At 40.0% G+C, this 27,333-nt stretch overlaps 1 protein-coding gene across 1 annotated transcript in view; it reads right to left on the bottom strand.

The window, feature by feature from the left end:
- Positions 1 to 27,333, bottom strand: part of NIPAL2 (NIPA like domain containing 2) — a 1,611,812-nt gene that overhangs the window by 208,640 nt on the left and 1,375,839 nt on the right. The gene's annotated exons all lie outside the window — the stretch shown is intronic.

Below are 27,333 nucleotides of genomic sequence, written 5' to 3' on the forward strand. Positions count from 1 at the left end.
ACTTATTTACTTATTTATATTGCATTTGTTAAACAGGAAAGTTCGACTGGGCATGAAGTCCCTTTTCAGCAGAGGTCTGGGGAGAAAAGCTCCACAAATATTATGACACAGTTTGCTAACATAGTTTTAAATACAACAAAAAATATGATTACAATTAAGATAATAAATATAGTTATTTTTGCTGGTTGGGCTGTTTTATAATTATTTTAATTTACCTTGTTTTAGTATTTTAAAAGCAAAACAAATTTTAGCGAGTATAAATAATAAAAAGGCATCCATTTTTTTTTTCTGTCTAGGCTTCATGACAGCTTAATATGTTGCTTCTTTTTATCAGGCTTTACACTTTGTCCACTAACACTCTAAGAGAAATTAAAGTTGGTGCATTTGGGTACAATACGGGTGGAAGGAAAGCAGAACAAAGCTGATTCCTGAAACCAGACATGGTTAGAGGATGAGAAGAGAGACAAATACCTGGCAACTCATCCAATACAGGTAACAGTTGATGCACTAAAGTATGAAAATCCCATTTTGGAACGTAAATGGGCTGAGTAGCTTATTCCAGTGGTCCCCTGTTTTGGTGTATGCCAGAAGATTTTTACCTCATGTTCTACATCTCCAGGAAGCACATCTCAGTGACCAAGACCATAAAAAATTAGCACAACTAAGTTTCAAATGTACTTTTTTCAGAATGTAATGGAGCGGTGAGAAGGGTTTCTGAAATATTTGTAACTAGGAAGTTAAGAGTGGAGAGAAGAGGAACAGGAATCTTCATAAGTAAGGGTGTTTTGGTGAGTGTTACAGTGCAAATGCTGCATATAATAAATATCTACATCCCACCTAGGATTAATATAACTAAGCTGAGGGGAGTTCTGGGAAATGTTTTATTGTTCTGTGAAGGTGGCTTATTTACTCCTGGAGACTCGGACAAGACTGGACCTTATAAAGGGATACTAGATGGGATTCTGGTAGACAAAATGCCTAAGATAAGTAAAGACATGATAAATAACTACAGGATAATGGTACTAGTGGGTCTTACCTTAGCAACAAAGGGGGTGGATGGATAGTAACTTTAACTATTATTCCTTGGCCTACAGGAGATTTTTCCAGGATTAATATGACCATTTTTACACTAGAACACCTTTATAAGGTAACCATGCCCTGTATATAACCAGTTTCAATCTCCAGTCATATAATGCATATACTTGTTTTGGACTCTGAGTCAGTCTAAGGAATTACCAAAAATGTGAAGATTCAGTACAACTTGTGTTAGCACTCAAGAAGCATTCTTGGAAGAGCAATGGGCATGGGAAGCAGCAGGAAGCAAACGCGGGGATAAAAACAGATACTTGGGATTAGTGCAATTTAGTTACACGTGAAGTGGGATAACAGGGTACCAAAGGGATATGGAACAGGACAAAAGAGGGATTGAGATTATGCTTGATCAATTTACAAGGGGAGACTGTATCTGTGTAAAACGAATGGCAGCAACTAATTACGGAAAAAGTTCAAAATATACTAGACAGGAAAGAAGGGTTTAGAAAAGTATGCAGTTGAAGTATATTGAAAACCTTCCTAATCTCAATTATCTTTGGCTATCTGGCTATGTCAAATGAAGAGAGACAGATCAGTGGCCAAGCTCATTGAGGATATTACTGTCAAATTAGTGGCAGGTACACCTGAAATCTTAAGGCTTTTTTTAAACTTTTATTGCGGTTATATGGTAAAGAAAAAAATTGTACTATTTCTGAACTATAACTGGATAATAAGCAAAAAGGATCTTGTACAAACACAATTTGATTCTTATCAGGTTAAGATTGTTATGACACCCTGCCCAAGAGAGGAGATCTGGAAAAAATGATAATCAAAGTTAGGGTAAAATCCTGTGGAATAGAACAGCTGAACATAGAATGGACCTTAGCTAAACTTCACACACTGCTTAATAATGCTTTTCAAACACAAGTGCCAAACAGTTGAAAAGAAACTGCTACTGCACACATATATAAGGAAAGGAAGAACACAATTTCCCCAGCATCATACAGGCCAATATCAATGTTAAATTTCAACTATAAGTGTTTTATACATTTATAGCAAACAGATTGAAACAGTTAATGGGTGACTTGATAAACCTACATCGATGTGGCTTTGTAACAGGAAGGCAAACAGCAGACAGCACTTAAAAACATTGCTGCTAGTACAACATGCCATGAACAATGCAAATCTATCAGTAATACTGTTGCTGGATGCCCAACAGACTTTTGATTTGGAAAACTGATGGCACTTATTTTTGAGGCTGGGGAGGCTGGACTGATTTGCTTAGTTGCGACAAGCTGTCAATGAAGGGTCATCAGCTCATATTAAGTACACTTTTGTTTACATGCAGATATGTCTCAGGGCTACTGCAAATTTCCCTCATGATATGACATATATATTGAACCACTGGTACAAGCTATGCACAATTCCAGTATAAAGGATTACATGTGATTTACACAAGAAATAAAGTTACTGTTATTATTACTAACTTTACTTGTATAATACACAATCTGGTGTTGTATAACTGTTTAGCCTGATAAGAGTCCGGAAAGCAGTCTGCAAATGAAGTTAATGCAATAAAAATGCAGATTAATAAACTATAGATCATCTAGGGAATCTCAGGGCAGATAATCCAGCATATGGCAGCATTAAAAAATAAATATCAGAAAATCAATATTGTTTCAACATTAAAGGAAAATATATACAATTCATATAGTGCTGTGGTGGAAAAACTCAAAGCAATGGTGCAATTAAAATGTTCACACTTACATTTAGTATAGCTTTGTTTCAGACAATATCTGCATCCGCTCTAAGGGTTTATGAGTAACATCAAGAATATAATTACACAGTTTTTACAGTGGAAAGGAAGCCCATGGTTGGTGTATGATTAAACTTACATTACCTTGAGATTTGGGGTGGGGGGTAGGGATTGAATTACCAGACTTGCAACAGTATTGGTAGGCAAGACAGTTAAGTACGGTAGGCAAATGATGCCACCTATAACACGACATGTTATGGAAGTTTCTCTTGGATAAATTAGACAGAAGAACATACGTTTCACATTATTATTGAGAGGAAGTAGGCTGAGATACAGAAAAGGTGAATTTAATGGGGGTGAGACTACAGTGGGCCAAATTAATATTAGATGGTTCTGAAGCACAAATGTTGGGTCACTTCAGAGTATGCTTAAGGGCCTGTGACACTAAATGAGTAACACAGAGGTGAATAGACAGGAATCTAGAATTAAAATAATAGGGTCAATTTCTAGAATGGAGGAGGGAGCTTCTCTTCTGGCAAACCCTTGTAAACAGGTATGTAGGAAATATTATCTGGTTACAGGACAGTGTGCACAAAGTATAATGAAAATGCTATGCAGCATAAAGAATCAACAGTTAATAGTGAGTTTGCAGTGTGTGTGTGTGTGTGTGTGTGTGTGTGTGTGTGTGTATATATATATATATATATATATATATATATATAAAAATAATCTGAAGAGGTGAGCAATCAATGTAAGGTTTAATAAGCAAGCTCGACAAGACAAATGTGAGGTCTAAGAATATAACAGTTGCTTTGATCAAGATATGTGAGAGGTCACAATCTCTAGACTTCTTAGATCTAGAAGCAAATGTGTTGACCCCAAAATATTGTGAACAAGTTGTGTCAATTTAAAATAATTACTTGGAAATGTTTCTACAAACAGTTCTCTGCATCTAGATGAGTAGCACATGGTCCATGGAGTTAAAAGTTCACATTGGAGATGTAATGTTGAAATGTAGTGCATTTGGGAGCGTTCTTTTTGGACTGCCCAAAACAGGATAAGTTTAGAAAGGAAGAAAGTTAACCATTTGAAATGCTGGGACCCTCTAGACTGAATCCTGAAATGTGGAGACTGAATGGCAGAAATAATGAACTTGCATATCTTAAGTCCAAGATATCATTTCTTTGAGTAATCCCTTTGTCTGAGATATGGAGATAATTTTATTTATTTTTTGAGTGGGGTGGGGGGGCTTGCACGCTTGCCCCCCCCCCCCCCAAGCAAAAAAGTTGTTTTAAGGAGAAGAGCGATTTTCGAGATTCACTCTTCTCTGGGTTTTGGTACTTCGGTGGTGGTGCTGCGGTAGCATTGACACCTCACAGTAAGACATTGTCCTGTTCGATTCTCAGCTAGAGTGTCTTCTGTGTGGAGACGTGTGAATGGGCGTACCTTCGCTGAAGGTTGTGCGCCAGGGCTGGCAACTCGGCACGTAAAAATCTACTGCAAATCATTAGCGGACCGGAGTTCCACTGTGGTAACCCCTAACTGGGAAAAGCCGAAAGACACCACAACTCTTCTCTGGGTTTTCTGTCTTTTCGGCACTCAACATTTCAATAGAGATCACATAGCTTCCTCTGTATGGAGCAATGATATTCAATTACATGCTTGCCTGTGTTATTTAGCAGTGTGTATACTAACACAACAAGCTAGATATATCAGCAAGTTTTTATTAATAATTGCTAAAATGGTTATAGGACAAAAGCAGCAGCAGACAATCTCCCCATCCATCAAACATAGGAGAGATTACAGAACTGAAGAGAGACATATGACATGGAATGGAGAATTATTAATAACTGCATAGTGAAAGATTCATGTAATGGTTGCCTTGGCTGCAGTACCAAGAAGGGAAGCACAGGATTCAGTACAGTCAAGTAAAAGGGATTTGATGAACTGGGAAAGAAGGGATTCCAGACAGTGGCTAGAATTTGAGCATTTTATCATTTTTAATATACAGGGTAGACTATGTTGTTATGGGATGCTTATATTTTCACAGGAACAGATGTACTAAGTCTCTATTTGTTTTATATATACTCATTCAACTGTACATATGGAGAAGAATTGTAGGGTGTAATTGCCACAGTTTTCCATTTTCTTTTTATTGTACCATGTGGTAGAATTTTTTTTTTTAGTACAAATGAAATGCCTCTGAGCTTGTAAGATTTTAAGACATTAGGGCATTCTTATTAACTTGAGGCATAAGGTAAGCATTCATGTTCTTGATAGGTTACTGCTGGTGCATGATTTAAGGCAGAAAAATTATAACATGATATAGTACTATCTGCTTTCATTTGTTATGTTAACACTATTCTAGGACTCGTATACTGCGTCATTTTCATCTGTGCCTAATGGCCCGGGTCAGAGCTGGAGAGAGTCTTTAGACCTGTTCATTTATCTGGTTAACAGATTATAAACAATCAGGGCAAAAGAAAATACTCAGTGTCTTGGTATAAAGATAATTTAAGTGTTCAGATTACTTAATAATCTATGATATAGAAATACATGTTTAAACAAAAGCAGAAAATGGCTTCTAACAGGGTCATGAGCTGCCTGTAATGAAATGGCTTTTGTGAACGTTTTTTTTTTTTTTTTTTTTGACTTTTCAGACAAATGCGTTGTGTCTGTACTACCAATGTCCTAGAGTTGTTGTTTCTTATTATGTATGAATTAATATTTACTTGGAATAGTCAAAACATAAACGGCCATCCTTGTAGACAGATTTCTTGAGCTTCAGGCGCGTGACATTGGATAATTGTATTTCCATTGATACATCTGTGATCGCCATTTAAAAAGATTCAACAGATTATTGAGACAAATTAGCTAGTTTGTTGTTTCCATCACAGTAGTTCCAGCTGTATTGTTCCTTAAGGATATATGGCCAGTTTCCAGGAAATAGAGCTGACACCAATAACAGACAATTTCTTGGAAACAGTTTATTTTATTAAACGCCTTTTCTGCTATACGTGCTGTGAAACAGATTAAGATATATATTAAATCTGAACTTTTGCCAGTACACCATGCAAACATTTACATTAACAGGAGTAACAGACCGTACTTTAAACACAAAGTAACAGTAATATATAAAAGCTGAACTTCATATTTAATTTCCTTTTAACAGCCTATGATATTGACAGGTGCAATGTTTAGAAATTAACCTTTAGTATCTCTATCAAAACTGCAGCCTCTACAGGATTATGGACATTTTTTTCTGTTTGTCTGTGTGTCAGGATACAAGAGCGTCACAAAGCAGGTGCTGAATACTTATTCTGAAAATGCAGCGGGTAGCATTGTTGCCTCACAACTCTGTGTAGAATCTGCATTGTCCTCCCTGTGCCTGATTGGGTTTTTGTCAAGTACTCCAGTTTCCTCACAAATTTAAAGAGATGCCATTAGGTGAACTGGCAGTCCTTTAAACTACCTATAGTGCATTCTGTGATTGACTACTGTTACATCTAGGATAAGTTTTCTGCCTTAGGACCACAGACTGCCATGATATACTTGGCTTTCCCTGTGACCCTACGAATTAGACAATTAATAAACACATTCTTTCATGTAGCCAAGTACATTTGTGTGGCATTTTCTGAATGCAGGCTTTTAACTTTGGAAATATTCAGTAGATCTGTACCAAACACTGATCATCCATAGCCATTTTACTTTTAGTTTGAGCTTATTCTAGATTTCTTTTTATTTGTTTTCAGTTTATTTGTTAATCAACAGACTTGCAAAGATCACAAGGAACAGATCTTGTATTCAATTATAGTGCACAGAATTATCTAAGGTCTGTGGTAAAGGGGGAATAAAGCCTTGAATATGAGCCAGGCAACCTAGGTTTGAACAAAAAACTAGCTGCTGGAGAAGCCAGCTATGGAAGGGGGAATGGGAGATACATGGACAGTTCCTCTTTGTTTATTGGGGGGAGGGGGGCTATGGCCACAATGGAATGCCAAAAGATACTTTGCCCAATGAGAATCAAGGTACCAGAACCCTCTGCAAGGACAGAATGTTCAGCCCTTGTCAAGCAATTCACAGAAATGGAGCAAGAATCAGTTCCTTTGTACACTGTAATGCATCGAAGGGGCAGCATTACAATGTACAAATCATCTGTCAAAATGGTAATAGGGACAATCCTAAACAAAGAAAATCCCTGATGGCTGCCAGGATGATAACCTCCATCCCTGGCTGTCACCTTGAAGAAAAGAAGATCCTAATTAGTCAAAAAAGGACTGATGGTGCTTTCTTTACCAGAGGCTGATACCAGATTATAGGCAAAGAAAATGTGATGGGGAATCTTATGTAGACCTACTTTGGTAGAGTTTTTAGTTTAAAGCAGAACAGAAGCTGCTGTTAAAAAGGGGATAATTAGTAGGACATATAAAATATTACACGATGACTGTAAGAATCAATCAGAGGAGTTTAGAAATGATTGGGAAGAGAAACTAGAAAAATTTCACAAGAGAACAATGGGAGAACAAATGTATGGCTCCCAAGTTTGCAAGAAATTCCAGACGATTTGGGATCTTTAACTGGAAGTGTTTGCTAGGCATTTTTATACCCCAAGCAGACTTCAAATAATTTTTCCTCAGGTAGACAACAAATGTTGGAAGTATGATGGGGAAGAAAGATAACTGAAATATATGTTTTGCGAGTGTAATGCATTGGCAGACTAAGAACTCCCTACAGAGTACTGTCAGAAATATTGGGTGAGCAAAAGGCTGCAACTAAAGTAATTAAGTTTTTCAGCTGGAACACAGGAACTGGGTTGCCTAGTTATAATAAGGCCTTATTAAGTTTAATTCTGTTGGCTCAAAAATGCAATTACTAGAAAATGGAAATCAAAGTCTAAACCAACTGTATTTGAAGTACTGGATACTATAGGAGAGAGAAAAGAACTGGAAGATCGATCTTTAGAAAAGGGAAGGAGAAAATTACATGGAAATGAATGGAACTGGTGGCAAAAATACATACAGAATAACTGTTCAGGAGGAGGAGGAACAGGAGGAGTGACGTTTAAGGGAAAGTAAGTAATTTACGTAATGTTAGACTGATGACAGTTACACAGCAAGAAAAGATAAGTGATGTATAATTATGTCAATAGAAAAAATGTTAATATAGTTTGGCTTCGTTTCTGTTAATGTAGAGTCACCTCTGCCTTAACTGATAATTTAATAAAGGTGTTTAGAAAAGCAAGAACTTATGGTTAGTTAGCGGATAGAAACAATAACACTAACAATAAACAGATTTTATATTATTACTTTTTGTTTTGTTGACATAAAGTTCCAGTAGAAAGAGCCAGTGGAGGCCCATGGAGAAAATCTCTAAGAACAAGTTTAAACAGGAAAGCAATAAAGCCATAATAAAACAGCAGGAGACAAATAAACAGCCCCACACAGATTTATAGAGTGTTATTAGGCTAATGACCTAGCGGGGGTGGGGGTCTTTCTAAGCCTAGCCAGGTTTTCCTGAAAGAATGATGATGTCCTGTATCCAAGTAGGAACTGAAGGCGAGGCATTTATAAACTCTCTCTCTTCATAAGAGACACGAGTGCCAGGGCCTCTGTAAATTTCCTATTCCCCATCTACTGGTCTAGGTTGTGCTTAAACTGGGAAATAAACAAACTCAGCTTCACATGGATGAAAACCTGTTCCATAGGAGGGGCAGTCTTTGGGACACACATCTGTCACTCCAGCATGTTCTATTTAAGTCACAGACAAAATTCACATCCTTAGAGCTTGTATTTCTAGTATCAGATGACTTACGATTATGCAAGAGATTCATAAGTATGGGGTTTGCAGATGCCTTGTAAGCTAGGCATAGATCACCATCAGCACTCTATAAGAGACTGAATACAGGGAAAGGGCTTTAAGGCACTCTGAATAAGGCAGGTTTGTTATGCCTTGTATCCTTTTAGTAAGGAACCTCTGAGGTTGCTCTAGTTGATGCATATGCCTGGTCAGGTACATACCAAAGGGAGCACTGCACTCTCTATCTGGTCTGATGAGAGCAGATTCCAGTGGGACAATGACCTCTTTAGACCTAGATACTATGGTCTTACTTTCAAGTTGCACAAATTAAAAGGATTTACTCACGACTATGGCCACATGGGGGTCGAAGGTAAGGCTACTGTCTGTGTGTGTAACCTGATCCCTGACCACTGGGTCGACTCTTACGGGGCATATTATCAATGTGGTAATTAGCTGGTATGGTTGACTTCCCAAAGGGTACACATATGCATTTCTTAGCACTGCGTTTAAAACCATGGCTTTGGCACCATTTGTTAGTCAGCGATATTACTTCTTGAAGAATGCTAGTGTCTGAAGGGGAGTCGATGATAAACCCCAGCTTACAAACATCTGCAAACTTAGTCAACCAAAAGAGTTCAGCATTTGCTTCCATTTCAGAGAAACCAGATGCCAAAAAGGAGAGGGCCTAGTACCAAGCCTGGGGGAACCCTGCTAGTGACCTGTCTCTTGGTGGAACAGCATCACTTTTTTGACCTCCAGGGTCCTATCAGTGATCTGGTTGGCTATCCAGTGGGTGATAAAAGGGTTTATACCTAAATTAGTGAGCTTGTCTATAATGTCTGAGTGGGATATTATATCAACATTACACTAAGCTGCATACTAAGAAGTGGTCAGAGTATGTATGTACAGTATTTTGTCTCAGAACACTAGATTACAAATTACAGCTATTTTCAGGGATGACAGAAGGAAATACTGTATATAGAATGAACTGACAGCATTCAGATAAACACTGACAACAGCTACTGATATTGCTACCATAAAGACTATGGCCAAAGGAAAGAGAATAAAGGTTGGTCTAAATGAACATGTTATGTTATTCAAATGTGTACTCCAGTCAAAGTTTACAATATTAGAAGGTCAATGCATCACTTCCAATCTTTCATGAACTAATAGTACATGAGAAGGGATGGGTACCAAAACAAACAAGAACAAAGCACGCACAAAAGATGGAAGAAGGGAATGGCAATAGAGGAAAAAGACCCCTCAATAATCCCACTTTCATCATCTTTTTCACAGCACCTTTTAGGGTAGGTAGACTGCACTATCTCAAATAAGTGTATGCCTCTCAGAAATGTAAAATGCACATATTGCTGCTACAGCAGATAAATAGTTCCAGAAAGAGAGTATTATTCTTGGGTCTCTTTTCATAAGTGCACACCAATTATATGATTCAAGTGTATACTGAGGTTGCCAGCCTGAAAATAAAAATGTTAAACATATTTGAGTGAATATCAGAAACAAAGGCACCCAAATGGCTACATAAGACTAATGTTAATACTTAAAAATTATGGGTAATTTCTCTGTAATCATGTAAAATATTATAACATATTTCTCATTTTGCTACCTTCAGCTGGTGGCTCTAGCTTACAGACACATACATAACTATCTTCTTCTAATGTTATTAACTGCAATAGCCTAAATTGGGGGAGAGAAGTCCAGTGAAAAAAAACTTTTGCATTCAGGAGAAATAAAAAGGATTACTACTGATGCAATGACAACTCAAAAATATTTCAGTCCATTACAGTACTCAGCATCCACGGTGGTGGTGCTGCGGTAGCATTGTTGCCTCACAGTAAGACGCTGTCCGGTTCGATTCTCAGCTAGAGTGTCTTCTGCGTGGAGACATGCGTGAATGGGCGTACCTTCGTTGAAGGTTGTGCATCAGGGCTGGCAACTCGGCATGTAAAAATCAACTGCCAATCATTAGCGGACCGGAGTTCTGCTGTGGCGACCCCTAACCGAGAAAAGCCGAAAGACACAACCAACAGTACTCAGCAAACTACACAGAAGTTCAGCAGGGCATACATAATGTATAGAGAGTATAATGCAAAATATGTCAGATGGTAGCAGCAAAGGCATACAAATTAAAGCTACTGCTGTCTGTATTTGAAAGATTATATCACTGCACTAATTTGATATTTCACTATGGAACTTTTAGGTAGCAAAAATGGTTTATTCAGCTAAAAAAAACACATACAAGGCTGCAATTCTAACTTTAGAACTTCCAGTGCAATGCACTTCTGAATTTGGCCCCAAAACCTTAGCTGCTTGAAATTACAGCACAGTATCTAGGGCATGTTACAACTGAAAAAAAATCTATGGAAACACATTCTTTTTTACTTTTGATCTAATGACAACTCAGTAAATAAATACTCTTGTTACCTACTGTGTTCTGCTTACTGAGCAAATATTCAAACTAACACTCTCTCTGGAAAGCAGGTACAATGCAAAATATCAGACTTCTACTGTTCAACTCTAAACATACTCATGTACTGCCTATTTGTTAAATGTCATATCTCAGTCCCCCTTTGAGAGTTCCATAAGAAACTTTCATAGAATAATAGCAATATAGTGATAAAAACATAAAATCCCTATTCTAAACTTTGGAGTTTCGTTGCAGCCTTTTATTGAAACTGACCCCTCCACTTATTTGCAAAAATATTTAGCATGTGAACAGTGGCATGTTACAAATGAAAATATGTATATATTTTCTTCTTGGTAAAGTTTACAGGATTTTTATTTCTGATGTAATGACAACTCAATAGAGAAGTACCTTAGCCATTACTGTACTCAGAATTTTGGTGCATATCTATAAAATATCATATACCAGTCCGCCTTTCTGATTTTATGAAATGTTAATGTACAAATAATAGGTTAATCAGCTACAAAGTGTACCTGAGGAATTTTAGTGCAGCTCAATGCTGAATTTGAGACAATCACTTCAGCTGAGTGAAAGCATGGTGTTATGACATTTTACATGTGAAAATATTTTATTATATGGTAAAATGCATGACATTTTTATTCCTAACATGAGAACTCAGTACACACATACTCTGGATATTAATTTTACCTGGCCTTGTGTGCAGTGGCCAAATATCCCCAAGTTGTAAACAATTAGAGTGCCAGACTGTGATAACAAATGTCCTTGGAAACACTGGATTTCCTGTATGTATAATCAGGCCACATGCTAGTTCCCCAATGGCAAGTCATAATAAAAACATTCAGGAATTCAAGGGATTCTAATAAAATACTTTGGAATAAAACACACAGAATGTCATTCTATCCCCGAGGACATTACTACATCTCCATATTGATTTACATGGCACAGAATATGCCTGTGTAAGACCAGAGAACATAGGCTTCATTCTATATGTAATGAAAGGAATGTTGCTTTGGCTGATTAAATGTGGCCTTGTGAATAACAGTTACATAGCCCCAGATGGAAACTGGGTAGAGTACTGAAATGCTGGCTGTGATAACTGCATGTATGTAGCCTTATGCCAATTTCCTTCAGACAGATTACAATAAGAAATTCAGATACTTCTAATAAGATACTTTGGTATAAAATGTGAACTTTCTGTACCAGTGGAATGTGCTCTTCTGAGAAAGGTACAAATTGTCGCATAACTATAATGGCCACAGTGTTCTTTGACAGATACGATCTCCAAACAAATCATATCAATAATCACTCAGCAGTTATCCTTTAATTGCTACTTGCTTTTATTGTACACATTTTCATCTCCCCAAAATAAAACTCATATTCACTACACTTGACATCTCAACAAGAAAAACATGAAAACCATAATGTCTACAGTTAACATATTTTAGCTTGCTGCTGTTAGATGTGCACATTGTCCCAACAAGTCATATTTTTTATTTGAAAATGATCATGCAATAACTCTCAGCTTTCATATATGGCATGCCTCCTCACTCCTACCCCAAACGCCATCCCTCTTCTGTGTACATCTCTGATATTTGATTTTGAGGAAAGTAAAAGAAACAATGACCACAGCAATTTTTTTCCTGTTGCTCTTGGACGTACTCATCCCCCACTTCCCACAAACCAACCATAGCGATGATATTTCATGAAAATGCAACTGTCCTTTGCTTTCATAAATGTCCTGCCCTTCACATAAGATAGGCACTTTCTGTGCACATTTCTGAGTGTGACTATGATGAAAGTGAAAGGCATATAGGCCTCAATAATGAATTTCAAATTGTTGTTCAAAGACACATACTCTAGCCTTAAGATAACTTATGTTTATTTCATTTTTCAAACATGCCCTATCCCACCCCAACCCCCACACACACACAAAAAAAAGAAGTTATGTCTTTACCATAATGTTCCATCTGTGTTGTTGATCTTCATTCATTGTTGACTGTTGGGTCTCGGTTTCGTCCTCTGAACTGACTTGGCTGTTGTAACAAGCTTGTGCCAGCCAGAAACTCTCGAGCTAAGGCTACCCATAGTACCCCTCTTCCCTTCTCTTCAGATTGAGTTTTGCCCATAGAAGTAAAGGTAGAAATAAAAGTAAAAACTTTGTCTGAGCAACTGCCCTACTGCAATAACAGGACTAGATCTGAACCTCCAGGAATCTTTGGAGGGGGTTGGAGAGTGGGATGTCAAGAATGAATGAAGACTGACAACACAGATGGAATGTTATGGTAAGAACATAACTTCTTTATCTGATGTTGTTAATCTTCATTCATTCTTGACTGTTGGGACAAAGAAGCTACTTTATGTCCCAGGAGGTCCTATGGAAGGATATTCCTGAGCACGAGAGAGCCAAAGGATGCTCTTCCCCTGGAGACCGTATCCAAGTTGTAATCAGTGACAAAGGTATGTGGGGTAGCCAAAGTGGTCGCTGCACAAATTTCATCCATAGAAGCTCTAGAATGGAAGGCTACTGAAGAGGCAACTGATCTAGTAGAATGAGCCTTGACTTTTGTCGATAGATTCAGTTTATTTTTGTCGTAAACAAAGTGATACAATCTCTCATCCATTTTTGATAAGGTAACATTGGAAACCAATTTGCCCAATTTAGTGCCTGAAAAGAACAGAAACAGTTGGTCTGCTTTTCTAATCAACTTTGTTATATTCAAGTAAAAACATAATTGTCTGTACACATCCAACAAATGTAAGCAATATTCTCCCTTGTTTAAGATATTTAGAAAGAAAACTGGTAAGTATATAGTTTGGTTAATATTAGAGTTCGATACAATTTTAATTGCTGGAACCTGTGTTCTGAGGGACTGCCTTCCAGACTATCTGCAAATATACAGAGCTGAGTATATATTTTTTTGGTTATAGAGTTTAATTGTTGCTTAGATCTCTGCTGAAACTGTTGTCTCACTGTTCTGAGAAACTGATCTGCAAATATACAGAGCTGAGTATATTTTTTTGGTTTTAGAGTTTGTACTGTTAGTTGCTGCTTAGATCTCTGTTGAAACTGTTTTGTCCCACCCATCCTCCCTATTTTTGGTTTGTAGTTTAAATTTGGTGGCTTTTGCAGTTGCCCATAGACTGTAGATTTGATCTGGGACACTCTCACAGTCCCATCTCTTTACCACATTCTACCTAATAAACTCTTTCTGCACTTGCTTTTAGTACTTTTTAATTTAATTGCATTTTTTAAACTGTTTGGTCTAATATTGCTACATACTCAGTGTGCTAGCTTGCACTGCATGTGAATTGTTTTTACTACTGTTTTTGCTACTTTTCTGTTAAAAAAAATGGTAAGTCTGTTTCCTACCTTTCCTGTAACTAGTCTTCCAGATACAGATTTGCTGTATCCAGGGACTGTATGTAAGCTTCTGAACCCCCCAAGCCTTTCTGTGTTGGAGAGAAGCCTTCTAGCTTTTCAGTGGGAGTGGTACACACTAGGTAACCTGTCTACCACATAAAAAGTGGTTCTGGCCCAGAAATTGTAGTTATTGGCCGTTTGGGCAATCTCTTCCATCTCTCTCAACTTTTTGATTTGAAAGCCTGCATTTGCACTTGTTTCTGTCCTGTAACTAGTCTAGTACAGATACAGATTCTTAGTTTTAGCACTTAAATTTGCTTATTCATGCTCAGCACTTGTTCAGAACTTGTAAGCACTAAATAAGCTACTAATTATTATAGCACTCAATCTTCCTCAATTACCTACAGGAAAACAGTTTTTGTACTTACTTTTCTCACTTGTTTAGAGAAAAACAGCTCTTGTACTCACTTTCTTCACTTATCTAGAAGAAAATAGTTTTTTTATTCAGGCATGTCCAAGGGTCAGCTCCCAGTGTTCTCTCCTGTCATTCTGATGAATCTGGGCATCTTGAGGCAATGTAGAAATTGCCTCATGTACTCAGACAACACTCTCCTCCTACCACCCAACACTACAACCTGTGAGAGATGCACTTATCTAGCCAAACTGGAGGTAAAGCTCTCTCCAACCAAGACTGAACTTGACAGTCATGAGGAGAAGGTAAACATTTGCACCACACCACATTCATCACATAGTCTCACTAAATCTACACCACCAACATCCACACACAGTAACACAAAAACATTTGCGGAGGCTCTCAATAATCTGTCTAAGCAACAGAGACCTCCAAAGCAGAATCAAAAGCAATCTCCATCCCCCAAACACAACCCAAATGACATACAGCCCACAGACTCACTGTGCCACTCAACCACAGCCAACAAGGCAAAACAATGTACCCAACACACTAGTCACTGGCAACTCTATAATCAGGCACACTGATGTCCCAACTCACCAGGCTAAACAAGGAGAAGGTTACTGTCAGCTGCTTGTCGGGTGCCAGGATCCGCCACATAACCCACGCACTCAGGTCACTCCACAACAAGTACAAATATGACTCTGTTATTGTCCATGCTGGTGTGAATGACCTGAGATGTACCACCCTGGACTTCATGAAAAGAGACAAGGAAGAGCTCTCCGATCTTGTAGCCCAGGCAGGTATGACCCTAGCCCTGAGCAGCATTCTGCCATTGCCCAGAATGATACCGCAGTACAAGGACAAAATTATTGACTTCAACAATTGGCTAAGCTTCTGGTGTAATTCTAAGGGGATCCAGCATCTATCTGCTTGGGATGACATGGTCGACAGACCATGATGCTTTGCCACAGATGGCCTGCACCTGTCGCCGCTGGGATTCTGGATACTGGCTAAGGCTCTTGTTGCCCCTATAGTGCCTTTTTTAGGCAAGGTTCAAATAACAAATCCACCACCATAACAGGAAAAGGCAAGTAAAAACTGAGGGTAATGCTACTCAATACTAGAAGTCTAAATCTCAAAATGCACTCACTCGAGGCACTCCTTAAAATGGAGAACATTGACATCTGTGCAGTGACTGAGACCTGGTTCAAGGCTCCAGAGAGCACCCCTGCACTACCAGGCTATAACTCATACCACACGTTTCGGCCATGTAACCTGGACCAAAACACCAAAGGCGGAGGTGTGTCCATATTCATTAAGGATATCCACACCTCCAGGCTAGTTGCTCAGCATAATGCATCCGAGGTTATCCAAGTGCAACTAACTCTGGGCAAAACTGCAATCCAAATTGTAGCTAGTTACAGATCCCCCACCATGCCCCAGGATTCCCACTCCTCTTTTCTTGATGTACTGGAAAATATTAGGGTTCAACTAAACACCCTAATAATGGGTGACTTCAACTACCCCACCATTAACTGGGAAAACTACTCGTGTACCAACTCCTTAGCTCAACGCTTTCTGGAATTCATAAACTCCAATGCCCTGGATCAACTTATCCACACCCCCACCAGGGGCAGCAATATCCTACACCTAGTCATTACCCACGAGTGACTGGTGTTCCACACCTGAAGTCAACTCCTCGTTGGTCCGATCCGACATAAGCTAATCACCCTTGATATCCATATCCCACCCCCACCCCCCATTAAGGAAATCACAGTAAAAAAATTTCTCCAAAGCCAACTTCATGCTTCTTAAGACAGAAGTGGTGAACTTCATGACACCCATGCAGATGGGCAATACAGTTACAACTGCTGAATCCTACACAAATGCACTCTAAGCACTTACACGAGTGCATGGATCGTGCTATCCCAAACAGAACCAAGACGCTATCCTCCAAAAAAAGGAAGCCAATCTGGTGGTCCCCTGCCATAAACAAACTATACAACAGAAGGAAGAAACTGTTACAAAAGAGAGTAAAATCCCATGAGTGGAGGAGCTCCCTGGTCAGCCTCAGTAAGAAGCTGAGATCCCTTATAAGTTCCTCCAAAGCTAGCTACGAAAACAAAATTGCCACTAATTCCAAGGACAACCACAAAGCATTCTATAGCTATGTCAAGAATCTCGATGGCAACACCCAGATATGCTCTGAGTTACAGCACAAAGGCAAGAAAATTACACAACCAACTGATATTGTCAACATCCTGGCAGATAGGTTCAGTGCTAACTTTACCCCCCCTCACCCCCTAAAGGGCCCATATCTATATAGGAAGAATGCAGAGTCCCTGTAATCACAACTACGCAGGTAAAAGCTGCACTCTCTAAAGCCAAAAAAACAGCATCCATGGGACCGGACAACATCCCAGGCTGCGTTTTACACGACCTTCAGAATGAACTGGCTCCCCACTTAAGTACCATGTTCAATAATAGCCTCGCATCAGGCTTTGTGCTCACTGAATGGCACACAGCAACAGTTATCCCACTCCACAAAGGGGAAGCCACCACTGATCCCGGGAACTATCGACCTATTAGCCTGACGAGCCTGGTCTGCAAGGCCATGTAACATATCATCATGGAACTCATAAACCAAGACATTGGTAACCTCCAAACTCTGGATCCCAACCAGATCAGTTTTGTGAAAGGCAGATCATGCCTCCTGAACCTGATCGACTTCTTTGAGGCAGTCACCAAAGCCGTAGATGAGGGTAAGGTGGTTCACACAGCCTATCTTGACCTCCCCAAGGATTTCGACACCATCCCCCATTCTGGAATTATAGCTAAACTCACTAAACTAGGTATAAATCCCTATGTCACAAGATGGGTTGCCAACTGGCTCACTGACAGAACCCACACTGTAAAAGTTGCAGACTCCAAATCTGACCTCAAAGCAGTGACAAGTGGAGTACCACAGAGTTCTGTCCTGGGACCTCTCCTGTTTGGTATCTACTTCTTTGAAGTACAGGCTAACACAGAAGGCCTCTGGCTAATGAAGTTCGCAGATGACTGCAAACTAGGAGCCATAGTCAAGTCCCCAAATGATGTCAACATCCTACAGAAGGGCCTCACTGAGACAGATGCCTGGCGTCAGAGCCCTGGCCTCAAGCTCAATGCCAAAAAGTGCAGTGTCATCCCCTTTGGTAAAAACTCTGTACCCATGAACTACCACATAGGCAGCAATCTACGTAACACTGAATGCGTGATAAGAGACCTTGGGACCCAGGTGGACAGTAGTTTCTACTTTGATTGTCACATCACCACAGTAGTCAGGAAGTCCTTCTATGTGACACACCTCATCATAAAAGGGTTCTCATCCAGGAAAAAAGAGGTCATTGTTCCCCTCTACTCGACACTCATTAGGCCCATTATAGAGTACAATGCCCCTTCTGGAATGTACCTCACAAGACATCTGCAGCAGCTGGAAAGGCCACAGAAGTACCTCACAAAGAGGATTATTGGCCTCAAACAAATGCCCTACACTGACCGCCTCAAAAAACTCCAGCTTTACTCCGTAGCATATCGCCTACTCCAAGGTGATCTCTGCCTAACATATAAAGCTATGTCAAACCCAGAGCTGTTGGACATGCTACACCTAAAGAAATCCCAATCCCTCAGAGCTACATGCTCTAGGGACCTAAACCTTGTCACCACAATAAACAGGACATACTGGAGGGATAGATTCCTGTCCCAGAGACTTCCCATACTCTGGAACAGGCTACCTATCTATGTCAAGCAAAGTTCTTCATTAGCACTCTTCAAGAAAAATCTTGATGAGTGGATGGGAAATAGGAAATACACCCCGGGGATCACTTCTGTGTCTCTGCTCGACAGTGGCACAGGAAAATAACTTTCTTGGGTGGCGTAAGCCAGGGAACCTTGTAGGCTAGGCTTATGTAGGCCCTTGGGCCGATAGCAGAGTACCTACCTATAAACCTTGGAAAGGAAAGAGGGGTTGGTTCTGAGTGATGCTCTCTCTGTGAGAAATAATGTACGGATGTTTCATGCAGAAGGTTTGCAATTCTGATATTCTCCTGGCTGATGTGATGGTTACCAGTAAAAGGATCTTCCAAGATAAGAATCTGATATAACAGGTAGCTGCTGGTTCAAAGGGTTGACGGGTTAAACTTTGTAAAACTAATGTTAAATTCCAAGGTTCGATGGGTTCTTTAAAGGGTGGTTTCAGATGCCTTTCAAAAAGCTTTTGTAAAGGCAATGAGACATTAGGGAGAGGTCATCAAAGCCATTATGAAATTTGGAAATAGCAGCTAAGTGAACCCTAATAGTAGAAGCTGAAGCTCCTGATTGGAAAATGGTTGACAAATATTTTAAAACCTTATCAAGTGAGGCTGAAAAAGGGTCGGTTTTCTCTGCAAGAAACCATCGGATAAATCTATTCTATTTACTTAGATAAAGTTTTCTGGTTGATGGTTTATGGGAAGCCAGAAGAATCGTCTGAACTGGGGAAGACAGATTTTTCTGCCTGGCAATTACTGGAAGTGGAGGTCTGGAAGTGGAGGTTCCAAGCATTAGCTTGAGACTGTATAGGTTTTGATGGACCATACCCTGCAGGTGGCACAGCAGGTCTGGGGTTGGGTCCAGAGTCCACGGACGGTGAACCACGTGAGGCCAGAGAAAGGGAAACCAGACTTGTAGGGGCCAATAAGGAGCAATGAGGATTATTCTGCTTCTCAATCATCGGGCTTTCTTCAAGAATTGGGGAATCAGGAGGAGGGATGGAAAGGTAGAAAGCAGTCCTGGGGCCAGTTGTGTAGAAGGGGCTCTCTCGGGGACTCCTCTGGGGGGGGGGAGCAGGGCAAAGTAGCTGCTGTATTTGTGGTTTATGGGAGATGCAAATAGGTCACAGCAAGGCTGACCCCAGCGACGAAAAATCATCATCACTACATTGGGATTGAGAGACCACTCGTGAGGCAGGAGTATGCTTCTGCCAGTTTGTCTGCAATCACATTGAAATTCCCAGGAATGTACATTGCTATCAGAAAGAAAGCAGTTGGATGATATTGCCCATTGCCACTCTCTCAGGGCTTCCCGCTAGAAGGGGTAAGATCTGGTTCCTCCCTGTTTGTTGATGTACCAGACCAATGTCATGTAGTCTGATTGAATATCAACTGTCCCCGTAGGGAGCTTTGATTAAAATGATTGCAATACTAGAAGCACAGCCCTCAGTTCTAGAACGTTTGTCATGTTACACATGCTAGTGTATTTGCTGTTCAACTAAGAAATTGCCTTTTTTGTATTTTGTCCTAGCTGTTTTCCTGAAGCCTGGTGCTAGCAGCTAACTTCACCCTTCTTCTCCATTTTCTACAGTGTGTGTGTTAGACTCCATTGCAGCCACATGTCTATTGCTGGAGTGTGTCAAAGCATCATTATTTGACCTGTTGGAATGTCATCTTGTATTAAGATCTGCACAGTTTGGAAATTAAACTATTTAACGGTCTCTACAGATGTCATTTCGATTGAGTCACTGTCTGCTAACACTATCCATGGTGGAGAGGAAACTTCTCAATACAGCTTGCTACAGACTATGCACAGCCAAGGGAGGCAGAACAGTCAAATAATGCATTGAACACTTTGGAATATTCAGTGGGGTGCTGTAGATGGACTTTGAAGGTGCAATTTAAGAATAAATTTGCATCCTGTACCTATACAGTTATTTGTTGCATAAAGAGCTTGCTTAATCAATAAGTTACAAAGTGTGGATATGTTTGGCAGATTATGGAAGTTTCAGAACAGTCCCAGAGCACAGGGCAGCTGCTGAAAGATTTTCTAATGTCTTTTAAGTTTAGAGAGTATGCCTGTCTCCTAAGGATTTGTTTGCTCACTTGGGCCTGTACATGCCAGCAAGACACTCTCTGCACAGCATAATTCTTTGGTGAGTCAGCAAATCAGCAGTGATTGTTGGCAAGGATTGTTTGTTGGCAAGGATTGTGTTATATATATATATATATATATATATATATATATATATATATATATATATATATATAAATGTGTGTGTGTGTATGTATGCATGCTGTGGGCACTGCACCTGGGCCCTGCTTGCAGCATTGTGAAACTGAAAGTGACATTTTTCTGCACTGCCTATTTCCTTGCAACCAATGCCCTGCAAACCCAGCTAGCTTAGAATTGATACAATTTTAATACTTCTCTCTGTCTCAGAAAAGACTTTCGCATTAACTGTTTTACTACAAGCACAATGTCTCAGCAAAGCACTACACTGTCAGCAGAGGCTGATACACAGCAAGATACAGAATTTCTTGCAGACCAAGATGAAATCCCAGATCCAAGTGCAAGAGCAAAATGCATCTCTAAGCTTACATGGAGAGCAAAACAGAAAATTATGGGACTGACAGTGTAGAACTGTTATCCAATCTTGCTTACTCATGAACTAACACTGTTAACTGTATGCCTGCCCTCTCTCACCTGCTTATGATGCTCTGCAATTAGAGGGCGCACTCAAGCAATTTATTGCTACCTATCAAAGCTATCAGAGACTATGCATAAAATGTCAGTTTATTACAGACATACAACACTGAGGAAGCCCAAGAAAAACTAAAGAGGTTTGATCAGCTTAATCCTGACAGGGACAGTTTGGTATTACAAACAAGGACTAAGGCTGAAGTCAGAATTGTACAATGCCATGAATCCAGATTCCATCGCTCTGCATCTACCAGACATTCCACCATATCTAGTTGGCCCTTTACAATCTTGCTCTTCCATGCTCAGCAAGCAACTTATCAAAGCTTGTGATGATACAGAAGCTGCTAAGATTCAGGCAGCCTTTGCAGAAAGGAAGGGTCAGTTCGAGGCAGATTCTGCCCACAGAAAAGCAGGAGGAGAGGCAGAAGCTGCACACAGAGAAGCAGAAAAGCAGGTTGAAGCTATCTGCAAAAAGGCTGAAATAGAAGCCTTAGAAAAACAGTGTGAACATGCCACAACTATGGCAAGGTTAAGAGATCTAGAAGAGCAAGCTGCTAGTGAGAGTGACAGAGACAGCATAGGTCCAGTGGACACAGAGTTATCTTAAATGCACTACAGACTATGTCTTCAAACAGAGCAACAAGCATTCCATTTTATCTGATGCTCCCAAAGCCAGAGACACTTCCTCAGAACTATTACTCCCAGTGACTACTGCTGCAGTACCTGTCAACCAAGGTCAGTATGATGCACCTAGCCCAGCTCAAGCTAACCTACCATATTATGGATGTAGTCACCAACCTCCTGTCAATCAAGCCTATGCACCATTGCAAGCTCGTGCACTCAAACTCCTGGGTCAGTTCCTCTGCTTAATGCCCTTGTACCACCATACGTCTCAATGTCATTCAGCAATGGTGCCACTGTTAATGTGTCCAACACTGTTCAACCAACAGCACCTCACAAAGTCTGAAGAAACAGAAGTGTCGCAGGTTGTAAAATACATGATTTGCAAAGATCTTATCAAAACTGGCCCCACACGGTTTGACAACAGACCTGAGAACTACAGATGCTGGAAATCCACCTTTAAGTTTGCAGTTGGTGATCTGGACATTACAGCTACCGAATAACTAGATATGCTCATCAGGTGGCTTGGTCCCAGCTCCTCTGAATGTATTTAAGCATCTCAAGGCAGTTCAAATTGCTAACCCGGCTGTGGGTGTTAATGCAGCCTTGGACAGACTGGAACGTAGCTTTTGCAGCCCTGAAGTCATTGAGGATGCTTTATTCAAGAGGCTGCAAAGTTTCCCGAAGGTATCTGGCATGGACAATCTAAAGTTTCAAGAGCTTAGTGACCTCTTTTCCAAACTTCAGTTAGCCAAGGAAGACACACATCTTCCAGGCCCCTGTTATCTGGACACTGCTCATGGTGTTAACCCGACAGTTTCAAAGCTCCCATAGGATATCCAAGGAAAATGGACAACAGCTGGATCAAAGTACAAGGAAGCAAACAGTCTCTCCTTTCCCCCATTTTCCTTCTGCAAATTCAATAAGAAAATTGCAGAGACAAAGAATGACCAAGCTTCTCCTTTGGACAGTCCCACGCTCCAGGTCCATCCTCTCCTAAGCCTATAAACTTGTGCAGCTCATACAGAGACCGCAGAGGTCCAGTCTCAGTTAGACTAATGTCTTACCTACACCTTCTACAGTCCCCAACAAGGATGAGCAAAACAAGATAATCAAAAACCTGAATCACCAATGTCCCATACATGACAAACCTCATCTACTCAGAAAATGTATTGGCTTCAGAAAAAAAAACCTGCAAGAATGCAAGGAACTTCTTAAGAAATTTGGGGTATGTCTTAAATGCTGTGCTTCCACCAAGCATGTTGCTAAGGACTGTAAAGCCATTATCAATTGCATAGAATGTGACAGTGATGATCATTGTACAAGCATTTCAACATACTTCGACCCCGTCCACAGTTAACGCTCCCTAGGCAAAGCAAGGCGGGGAGAATGTAAAACAAACAGTGGCTCCTACTCCAGTTGCTGCCACATGTACTGAAATCTGTAGTGAAGGACTCAGTGGCAAATCTTGTGCAAAAATATGCTTGGTCCATGTATACCCCAAGGGTCATCCTGAAAGAGCCTCAAGACTGTACACTATTCTTGACGAGCAAAGTAATTGATCTCTTGCAGGATCAGAGTTATTTGACCTGCTCAACATAACAGGGGATACCCTGCCTTACACTCTGGACACTTGTGCTGGCATTACAGAAGTCTCTGGCAGGAGAGCTAGTGGTCATATAGTAGTTCCTCTCAATGGCAACCCAGAAATTCCACTGCCCACTCTCATTGAGTGCAACTAGATTCCAACCAACAGGCAAGAAATCCCTACCTGAGAAGTTGCTTCTCATCACACTCATGTGAAGGTCATATCTGGCCAAATACCATCCCTTAGCAAAGACGGTGAAATCCTGATACTGCTTGGTAGAGACATACTGAGGGTGCACATATGTGAATATATCAATGGCCCAAACAATGCTCCATATGCTCAACGCCTGGACCTAGGTTGGATTGCCGTAGGTAACGTCTGTTTAAGTAAGGTCAGGAGACTTAACAGGGTTACTTCCTTCAAGACCCATGTTCTTCCAAATGAACACAATACTTGTTTTGAACCCTGTCCTCATCAATACTGTGTAAAAGAAAGGTTATGCAGTAATGGTAAGCCACAGCAAGTAATCCCAGATTACAACAATTGTTTAGGTTCCTGGGATGATAATCTTGGCAATGTGGTGTTTGATACCACTAGTGAAGACAATCAGTTGGTGGCCACAAGGTAAGATAAGGAATTCCTGAAAATTATGAGTGAAGAATTCTTTCAGGGCAATTCCAACAGCTGGGTGGCACCTTTACCATTCCATACCCCAGGAATGAAATTGCCAAACAATAAGCAGCTTCAGAGTCGCTGTTTATTTTACTGGAATGCACCCTAAACAGGAAATCTGCAATGAAAGAGCACCTTGTTGACTTCATGCAGAAGGTGTTTTGATAGAGAACATGCTGAACCTGCACCTCCCCTAAAGGAAGGGGAAGAATGTTGGTACCTTCCATGTTTTGGTGTGTATCACCCTCGCAAGCCAGACCAAATCAGAGTGTTCTTTGACTCAAGTGCTCGCCATGAAGGTGTTTCTCTTAATGAACTTCTCCTCTCTGGGCCTAATCTGAACAATAACCTAAATGGGGTCAAACTAACTAATTAAACAGACCTTACATACATACATGCTTACATCTCAACTGCTTACTACAAAACGACAGTCAGGCACACACATGCTATGTATTTATATACTTGTGTAAGCCCTTGAATACCATCTTAAAGGTATATTCACACATATTGATCTACACTAGGTATGCAGTCTAGGAGACTGTTGAAGAGCATTGCACAATTTCCCAAATGACCAGAGCACTGCATGCTTAAGTGACTTGCTCACGGACACACAGTGGCAAAATAAAGGTTGAGGGAATTTAACCCTGGACTACAGGAAGCAGCATGTTAATAGGGTCATAGGCAAGTACTAGGCTAGCTGCCCAAGTGGGCCATTTTAATCCTAGCCAGTTTTCCTTTTTGTGTTCACAATAACTTATCCCATTTGGTTATAGATTGGCATTACGCATCCCATCATAATAATTACAACAATAATCAAAATAATAGCTCTTAACCTTAATAAACTACCAGAATCTGGCCCATACATATTACACAAGATACAAAAACTGGTCTGGACTAGACAGAGCATATATTTCACAAGAACATGTGCATTTAATTGAAAGTTTTGATACGTATCCAATAACTATTTCAGATCACGCACCAATAATAACCAAAATATAAATGCAGCGTAATGAAATAAAAATAAGACAATGGGGCTTTCCTACCTATCTGCTGAAAAGAGCATAATTTAAGGAATGGGTAGTGGAAATTATTTGAGAGTTATTAGAAAAAAATGGAAATTTCTTTTCAAAAGATTGCTAGGGAGTGGGATAAAATCAAAGTGAAGTTTAAAATTAGGATGGAAATGAAAGGAAGAGAGATATGATTAAGAAGCAACAATAACTACTTAGAGGGACTGACAAAGGTTAAAGTATTGCAGAACAGGGGAAATCTCACAGCAAGAAGAGGAGCAATTGTAGAATGCTAAACAGAAAGTAAGGGATTACCTTCATAATATTCATCAGTTTAGAAAGACTGCTGTTAAGCAACTGTTTTTTGACAACTCCAGAGCACAAAAAATTTTATCCCAACAACTCAGGCAACAGAAAGGGTTGTCGCCAAGCTTAGGAAGCCTATAACAAAGAAGATGACAACAGATCCTGTAGAGGTACTAGAAACATTTTCGAAAATTTTACGTAAGTCTGTATAAAGCAGAGAAATATGGAAATTAAGAAAAGGTACAACTGGAAATGTTTATGGAAGAATTAAATATTCCTGGGCTAGAGATAGAGGAGGCTCAATTGCTAACAGGATAGGAAGAGATGAGATAAAAATGGCAATGTATAACCAAATTCACGGGAAAGTCCCCAGGATTAGATGGTATTCCTGTGGAAGTTTGGAAGCTAAAAGGGAAAAAACAGATAAAGATTTGGAAGATTTTGTTTAACAGTATTTTAAGAGGAGGAGAAGCGCCAATATCCTGGAAGAAAGCAGTAGCAGCTGTAATACCTAAAGAGGGGAAAACCCATCAGATCCAACTTCAAAAAGGCCTAAACTATGATTATAAAGTGAGAAAAAAACATTTTTTCTCATTTTAATCTATATTACATACAGGAGATTTGACTTTGGGGCTGCAGCACCTGTCGTCTTATGATTATAAAGTGTTCATGTCTATAATGGCAAAAGGAATGGCAAAGGTGATGCCAAAATTGATAGATAAGGATCAATGTTGTTTTGTGAAGGGGAGGCAAACATTTAACAAAATAAACAAAGTACAGTTGTGTACCTACCATAAATGTAGATGTTCAAGTGTATTCACTGTTGCAGTCATTACACTTGGGTTATCCTGCTGGCAGGCTACCCGCAGTCGGCCTGAATTCCAAAGTCCTGGTCTGGCGTCAGTTGCTGTCACCTCTTCCCTGACGTCAGTGCACCAGGGGTATATAAGATGCAGCCGACGCCATTTTCTTCAGTTTTTCTTGCCCCAGATGTCAGGTGCCCCCAAGAAGGTAGGCAATACATATTGCTTATAAAAACATACACTAAAATAAACAATGCCTTCATCTACAAGCAAATACACCACATGGGTTGTATAGGCTAGAGAAGTATAGATAAGTCCCAGCAAAGAAAGGGGGATGGAGGGTGGGTAACCTGGACTGCAACAGTGAATACACTCGAACATCTACATTTATAGTAGGTACGCAACTGTACTATGTTCATCATGTTTCACTGTTGCAGTCATCACACTTGGGTTGAATCCCAAAGCTGAGGTAGGGCGGCTGGGTCTAAATAGGATTAGGAGTGACTATGAGGCCCTTGCAGAACTGCAGTGGCAAAGCCTGCTCTGGATTTAGAGTAAAGAGGTAAATGATCATGCTTGGTAAAAGTGTGCACTGAGTCCCAAGTTGCAGCCTCCAAAATGTCCTTGGTTGGTACTCCTCTGAGAAAGTCTGCTGCCCTGGTAGAATGTGGCCTAATATTCTTAGGTACTGACTTGCCATGCTGTGCATAGCAGAAACGAATACAGTGTCCTATCCATTTTGAAATAGTCTGCTTTGAAATGGCCTTTCCTCATGATCCTGCAGCATATGCTACAAACAGTTGCTTAATTTTTCTGAAAGCTTTTGTTTTGTCCAAGTAGAAACGTAGCTGCCTGTGCATGTCCAAAGAGTGCAGAAGTCTCTCCCCTTTATTCTCGGGATTTGGATAAAATGTTGGCAAATGAATGGTTTGGTTAAGAGCCACACTAAGTACTACCTTTAGCATAAATGTTGGGTTTGTCCAGAAATCCTGTCCGGATGAAAAATGATAAAAGGTTCCACTGCCATTAATGCATGTAACT

The sequence above is a fragment of the Protopterus annectens genome, chromosome 3.part0 (genome assembly GCF_019279795.1).
Source record: "Protopterus annectens isolate FY-2018-M chromosome 3.part0, PAN1.0, whole genome shotgun sequence".
Lineage (NCBI taxonomy): Eukaryota > Metazoa > Chordata > Ceratodontiformes > Protopteridae > Protopterus > Protopterus annectens.